Source organism: Coenobita brevimanus, chromosome 45 (assembly GCF_032717465.1).
Source record: "Coenobita brevimanus isolate Jiangsu-jjx chromosome 45, ASM3271746v2, whole genome shotgun sequence".
In the NCBI taxonomy this organism is placed as follows: domain Eukaryota; kingdom Metazoa; phylum Arthropoda; class Malacostraca; order Decapoda; family Coenobitidae; genus Coenobita; species Coenobita brevimanus.
This window is the reverse complement of record NC_136998.1, coordinates 30312713-30320986: the sequence shown is the minus strand read 5'-3', so window position 1 is coordinate 30320986 and position 8274 is coordinate 30312713.

Below are 8274 nucleotides of genomic sequence, written 5' to 3'. Positions count from 1 at the left end.
CAACATTACACAGTTTATATAGGACAAACATTTCACACATTCTGAGTTTATGAAAAGGAAGCTAAGAAGGGAACTTAAGGAAATCTGACAGAGAGTAACATCGTAAAGAGTAAACTGGCCTCACTTCTTGTATATTTAGCTGATGACTGGCCCTTTAACTTAACAGAGGTTCATAAGCATATATCTGGCATTACTTAGAAAGGAATGGAAAGGATAATGGAGATAATATACGGATGGATAAAAGGAGTGTTGCTTTAATATCGAAACATTTAACAGTATGAGAAAATTACCATAGTTATAGTCGACATGGGCAAGTCAGGGTCTTCGTAAAAAAATTGTTAGCACGTGGACGACGAGGGTAAACAAGAGTGGAAACAAAAATTGAGCATAGATATGAGGAAGAATAGAATGGGCATAGAACGAGGTGAATGAACGGTGGAAAATGTGGTGTGCGTGGATGGAAGTCTAAATGAGTAGGGTCACTGTGGAAGAGTTACAGGGATTTTCATGTAGGAGTAGATTGGCAGGTTGTTGACTGTGTGTGTGTGCGTGTGTGTGTGTGTGTGTGTGTGTGTGTGTGTGTGTGTGTGTGTGTGTGTGTGTGTGTGTGTGTGTGTGTGTGTGTGTGTGTGAGGGAGAGAGAGAGAGGGGGGGGTAGGTAGGACTGTTTGGTAGATAGGGCAAGAGTGAGAGGTAAGATGAGAGACAATTGGATAGATAGGGGAGATAGGCTGGAAAAGGAAGGCAGGAGAGTAAGGCAAAGGGAGAGACAGATAAGGGAGCAAGACAGGCGGGGGAGGTTAAGGCAGAAAGGTTGGGTGAGAGACAGATATGAGGATAAGGAAGGGAGGCAATAGGTAAGGCAGGTATTGTGAGAGAAAGGTGGGAAAAGAGACAGAGAAGAGGATGATGGGGGGGTGAGGGAGGTGGGGAGGTGTAGGGGGGTAAAAGGATAAGGCACAGATGGTAGTGAGGCAGTTGGAGAGGGAAGGGAGACAGGGGAAGGGTAGGCTATAACCAGATAGGTGGAAGGCAGGTAGAAGAGTAGGACAAGTGTGGTGGAAGAGACAGGTAGGGGTGAAATAGATGGGGTAGGAGGGCGGCTTTAAGGTAGGTAGCAGGATAGGAGAGAAGCAGGAGGGGGAGGTGGGGGAGGAAGGACAGGGAAAGAAAGAAGCAGGGGGGAGGGAAGGAGAGGGGTAGGCTAGCTTAGTAGTCAGGCCACAACCTTTCTTGGAACCCCCGCCTTGAAATATTTAACCCCCATCCAACAGCACCCACACTCCTGCCTCATGCTACTGCCCCGCCACGCCCCACCGCACACTCCTGCCTCATGCTACTGCCCCGCCACGCCCCACCGCACACTCCTGCCTCATGCTACTGCCCCGCCCCGCCCCGCCCCACACTCCTATCTCATGTTATATATTGCCCCGCCCCGCCCCACACTCCTGCTTCCTGCTACTGCCCCGGCCTTTTCCAACTCATACCTCATACCCCACCCCGCCCCACCCTACATTCCTACCCAAAGTTACTGCCCCGCCACGCCCTGCACTCTTGCCTCATATCTTTCTGCATCCCTGTTCATCCACTCCCCCTTCCCCACATTTCAGCCTTGCTACTTCCTCCTCCTCCGGCTGCTCCCTTCTCAACTCCTCCCTCCCTGCTCCCTCTGTCTCCCCTTTCACTGCTACCTCTCCTCTCTCCCCCTCCCCCTGCTACCTCTCCTCCCTCACCCTCCCCTGCATTATCGTTCTCATGCCATTCCTGTCCTCGCATGCTAGTTTCTTATACTCCATACCTCATTTTTTCTTCTGCAACGTCCCCTGTTTGCATACTATGGTACAGTGATATCTTCGTGCCTGCTGCCTCTCCCCTCCCTCACCACAGTCCTAAAACGTTGCTGCTTCATAGCCCCCTACCCTCTCCACCTTCCCCTTATCCTCTCCACGATCTCCTTACCCCCTCCACCCCCCCTTATCCTTTCCCTGTCACTGATTCCCTGGCACTGATTTCCCTGGCACTGCATCTGATACTATTGATGTTTGTGATTTCCTGTTGTATGTTTTTCTACAACTGTTAAATATTGGTAAGTTCACTGATGCTTCTGTTACTGCATTGAACGTCCCAGATATGTGTGTGTGTGTGTGTGTGTGTGTGTGTGTGTGTGTGTGTGTGTGTATTATCGCTGACTTGAATTACTAGTAAAGTATTTGCACGGGTTTCCACCTTTTGTAGTCTGTCTGAATCCCCTACCCCATCCATACAAGCTTCTGCCTTCCTTTGTTCCTCACTTTGTTTATGTACTGTACCTTTTGCATTGCTTGAATTACAAAACTACTTTACACTTCATTATTTGTAAGTGTTCCAGTCTTGCGTGTGACTTTGCCATTTTTATTTATTTTTTTTTTTTTTTCTACTCACCTGACTTCCCTCTTACTACTTCCGCCTTCCATACAGTTAATTGAAGAGTATTGATGACTTAGAGTGTGACCTTGAACCTGCTTCCTCGAGCATTGACCCCCTGTTACTTGTTATACTTTGTTTGTTTATACCCAAGGGAACTGGGCCACTCCCGGGACTTGAATACGAAGTTGTGGTAGCGTGAAATCAGATGAACTTTATGATATAGGAATGAGTCGCCTTGGTTACCGGTCACATCGAGCCTCCAGTCTGGCCCATCCAAACAGAAAGGTGTTATGGATCTTCGTTGGGTAGAGAGAGAGAGAGAGAGAGAGAGAGAGAGAGAGAGAGAGAGAGAGAGAGAGAGAGAGAGAGAGAGAGAGAGAGAGAGAGAGAGAGAGAGAGAGAGAGAGAGAGGATAAAAAGCAGGCACACGCTCACACAGGGAAGCACATGTTAGGTGGGAAGGTAGACAGGCACGCGACCGCAGAGAGAGAGAGAGAGAGAGAGAGAGAGAGAGCACTACCTCTTCCATGCCCTGATTATAGGTGTCTGGAGAGCTGCAGTAATAAATCGCGGTCAGTGAAGCTCTACGCTCACGTCCTTCCCCCTCTACCCTTCCTCCCTCACCTGACTCTTGGCCTGATCAGCTAATGGGCCGCCTCCACCAATCAGGGGATGAGCTCCAGTCACCCGTCCAATCAGGGGCTGGAACGGAGTAAAGCTGGATGGCTATTGGTGGAGAGGTTGCCGTTGTTCTGCCAGATATCTCACACCTTTGTACACCTTTGATGCACTTAATTACATCTCTTCTATATCTTGCACACCTCTTTTACAGTTCTGTCACAGCACGTCATCATCCTACTACATCAGCACCATACCTTCCACTCCCCCACCATACTTACCATTTCTCCAGTACACATACCGCACCACCACCACGCCTATCACAGTATCACCACAGTTCCCAAGCTACCACCACACTTGCCACACCAACACCACACTATTCACACCGCCACTAAGCACTTCTTCCACACTGTTACACACCTAACACACTTTACACTTTTACTTCACTATTCCTACACTTGCAACACCTCCATCACAGACCCACTACACTACATTTAAATCTACCACATCTTCACCATACCCACCACACTCCCACATCGCTGCCGCACCTACCACACCTTCCCTGCCACACCTCTACTACCCTACATGGACCTACCAGAGCCCTACCACATCCCTACTATACGTACCATACCCTCACCTACCACACCCCTACCTTGCTTACCACATCCTTGTTACAGTCCTACCACACCCCAATACTCCTACATACCTTCACCAGAGCTACCACACCCCCACCATACCTACCACATCCCCGCCACACCCACCGCACCCAAACATACTAAGGACATGGATATGTTTTTGTTTGTCTGTGCAGTATATACCAGGAAATAAGAAAAGGGAAATCTCTCTCTCTCTTTCTCTCTCTCTCTCTCTCAAAATTTATGGCAGGAGCGTCAAGGCGACAAAAGAACAGTCGCGCCGATACTCCATTACAAATATTGCACCATCTCTCACTCTCTCCCTCACCCACTTTCTCACAGTCCCTCTCTCACTGTCCTATTTCATTTTAGGTCAATAACAAAATATCCTGGCTGTATGCCTATTTATGGGCGTAGGTAAAGTAGCTGCATATGGTATTTAATGTAGTCAAGCTGTAAAGGGGTGAAACTTGGAAAAAAAATAAAAAAGTGTGTATATAGGTTATAGATCAGTTACGGAGATGAAGGTAAAATATGAGCTAAGTAATAATAAGATCATTTTTTTTATATTCTGTTATCGGGCCAAGTGAAAAATCGATATATATTCCGCAACCATCCACATGAAATTAAAATGCTAAATAGTACTACACATTCGAAAACGCTCATGGCATAAGTGACGTCATAGAAGCCAATTACAAACACTGGGGTGACTTGTTTAGGAGATCCCTTAACCCTTACTGCCACACAGGACATCATTTTGCATCACTGGGTAATCCTGATTCACTTTTGACCTCCATGCTTTCAGAAATAGCTACTCTGGGAAAAAGGAAAAGACCCTTGACGTCACAGGAGCTTCTTTCTTTGATGTTTGGCTGTCAGACACTGCTTCCTGGACGACTTTGACATATTATAAAGCTTTTGAGTAAGGTTGAAATATTCCTTTGTTTCTGTACGTGGTTTATATTGATGTATACCCTTTGAAATAAGAACTGCATACATAAGTTCATCTCCAATTTCACCTTCAAGTTTAGTGTTACCGTTCGGCTCCTTCTCAGTCCTTCCATTTCCATTTTGATACTACTTTCTGCCTGTCCTGTGAAATTTCCTTCAGGCTTTTTAATCCTGCAAGGTGCTATTTCTCACATTTGTTTTATTCTGTGCGTCATTTGGAGAGCATGGACGGTAGGGGAAATAATATTTTCCTGTTCGTTCGTTTCTTCTACTTCTGTGACAAGGTACAATGTGTTACTGCCAATGTTGGTCCTCCTCATACAGATAGTGAAGTTTATGTAGTCTGTTTTTCTTTGTAACTCTCTCTCTCACACACACACACACACACACACACACACACACACACACACACACACACACACACACACACACACACACACACACACACACACACACACACACACACACGCACGCACGGTAGTAAGGGCAGGGTGAGGTGAGATGAGGTAACCAAGACCCCCAGCATTATTCCTAGTCCCAAAATAAAAGGGGTCCTGGGATGACTGGGATGCCTGTGGGGTGTATATTTAAAGGAGAGAGAGAGAGAGAGAGAGAGAGAGAGAGAGAGAGAGAGAGAGACAGACAGACAGACAGACAGAGAGAGAGAGAGAGAGAGGGGAAAGAAATTCGTGAGAAGTTTATATTCAAGTTGTGGTGTGTGAGGAGGCTTCAGTGGAGGAGGAAAGCGGGAGGAGAGGAGAGAGGGAGAAAAGGAGAGAGGAGAGGAGAAGAGAGGAGAGGAGGAGAGAGGAGAGGAAAGGCGAGTGAAGAAAGAAGAGAGAAAATGAGTTGCTAGAAAGCGGAGATGAACTGGAGAAAATGGTTAGAGGAAGGAGAAGAGGAAAGGAGGGAAGGGAAGGAGGGATAGGGTAGGAGAGATTGGAGAGAAGTGAAGATAGGAAAGGTAGTAAGAGAGAGACTTAAGCTGGAGTATGCTTGAAGGAATAGAGGAGGGAGATAGGAAGGATGGGCGAGAGGGAGTAGACGAGAAGAGTAAAGATACGGAAGGGAAGGAAATAGATGGGATGTTGGTAAGTAGGGAGAGAGAGAAAGAGAGAGAGAGAGAGAGAGAGAGAGAGAGAGAGAGAGAGAGAGAGAGAGAGAGAGAGAGAGAGAGAGAGAGAGAGAGAGAGAGAGAGAGAGAGAGAGAGAAATTATGGAGGGAAAGGAATGATGAGAGAGGGAGGGAAGGAAAGAGAAGAATGACGGTAAGGCAGTGAATGTGAGGAAAATAAGAAAGCAGGGTGATGGAAGAGGGAGAGCAAAGGAAAGTAAACAGATGAAAAGAGAAAGTAACATAAGAAAGGAAAGGGAGAAGTAAAGAGAAGAGATGTTAGGAAGAATGGAAGGAGACGAGGAAGGGAGAAAGGAAGGAATAAATGAAACAGGAGGAGGGAAGGACAGGAGAGAGAGGAGAGGCAAGGAGAGAAAAAAAAAGGAAGATGTCGAAGGAAGAAAACAAAGAATAAGAGAAATATAAAAGTAAATTAAATAGGATGAGATGGGAAACTAAACTAAAAGGGATTCGCACATAAGATTTTCTCCCCGCTTCACTCGCAAACCCCTTACCCGTTCTCTCCCGTTGCTTCACCCCCTTGAAACCTCCCCCTCTCCCCTTGCCTCACCCCTACCACCCCTCCTCTCCCCTTGCCTCACCCCTACCACCCCTCCTCCCCCCCAGAATCCTCCTCGCCCCCCTCCATCCCCCTTCCCCGCCACCGGAGGAGGTTATGGATTCAAGTGACCTGGTTTGGGGTGCGCCGGTGACCTGACCTAAGCTGACCTGCAAAGCGTGTAATTATCCGGCATCATCTCACTGCGTCTCGTATGCGGTAAGGAGGGGGGTGGGGGGGCTTGGGTAATTTGTGGAGTGCGGATCTAGTGTGAGCCGAGCTAGTGTGAGGGTGAGAGAAGGTGGGTTAGTGTGAAAGGATGAGGAGGTTAAGTTGGGTTAGTGTGAAGGGATGAGGTTGTTAGGGTGGGTTAGTGTGAAGGGCTGAGGAGGTCAGGGTGGGTTAGTGTGAAGGGATGGGGAGATTGGGTGGGTTAGTGTGAAGGGATGAGGGGGTTAGGGTGAGTTAGTGTGAAGGGATGAGAGGGTCTGGGTGGGTTAGAGTGAAGGGATGAGCAGGTTAGGGTGAGGGTTGGGGCGGAGTGTGGGTGGTGGTTGGTGTGAGGAGGTGAGGGGTAGGGGAGTGTGAGGAGGAAGGGGTTAAGGAAAAAGAGATTAGTATGTGTGACCTTTTTTATAATTTTAGTGTGAGGATGGGGGTTAGTGTGTGAATGCAAGGGTGAGAAATGTTATTGAATGCGGATATAGAGTGAGGTGAGGTAGTGTGAGGCTGGAGGGTTAGTGTGAAGAGGTGAGTGGAGAGTGGCAGTGTTGATGAGAGTGAATTTAGGGTGAGATTAGGGTGTGAGGGATAGTGTGAGGGGTGGGGAAGAGAGGATAAGAGTGAGGGCGAAATGTTAGTGTGAGTGATAGTGTAGATTTTGTTTGCTTTAGTGTGAGAGGTATGTGTTAACGTGAGAGTGTGGGTGTCAGTGTGAGGGTGGGTGTAAGTGTGAGAGTTAAGTTGTTGGTATGAAGGAAGGAATTAGTGTGAACGCGAGCGATAAGATTACAGGAAGTGAATTTGCGCGCGATGATGATGACGGAAAATGGGTTGAGTTAGCGGCGGGAAAGTTATAGTTTTTTTGAACGAATATTTTTGGGATATTGGAGATGGTGGTGATAGGAGAGGTGAATCATTTATGGGATTAGGGATGAGATTAAAGGATTAGGGGAGATTATTGGGTAGGTTGGGATAAGTGTGGAAAAATAGGTAACTGAGAGGATTTAAGGTGGAGAAATATGATTGATAGATTGATTGATAGATAGATAGATAGATAGATAAACCTTTCAGATAGATAGACCATTCAGATACTGTCATCACACCTGTAGTTAGTCAGTTTATTGGAAAAAATGACCGTCTCTTTACCTTTATATCACCGTCTCTTCCTTTAAAATACCGTCCCTTTACTCTTAAATCACCGCCTGGTTACCTTAAAATCACCATCCCTTTACCTTTAAATTACTGTCATTTTACCTTTATATTAACATCATCCTAACTTTAAATTACGTTCCCTTTACCTTAAAATTATCTCACATTTTCCTTTAATTACTGTCCCTTTACCTTTGAATTATCTTCCTATATCCTTTAAATTACCGTCCTCTTGTTCTTTAAATGACTGTCCCTTTAAATTACCTCCCCTGACCCTTTAAATGACTGTCATCTTACCTTTAATTACTCTCGTCTCACCTGATCGCTCACTCACCTGCGGGTCAAGAGAAAAATAATTAGAAGTGAAATACTGAGTGGTGATGATGGTGGTGATGGTGGGAGGTTAGGTGAGAGGATTAGGTGTGTGAGAGGTTAAGGTGAAATGAATTAGGTGAAAGGTTTAGGTGGATTAAGTGAGGTGATCAGGTGAGGTGATAGTGAAATGAAATGAACTATTGATATGAGAAGAGGAATTAAATGAGAGGGAAGGGTTGGGTGATGTGTAAGAGGTACAGGTGTGATGATGAGAGTTTTTAGAAAGGTTGGAGTGAGTTAATTGA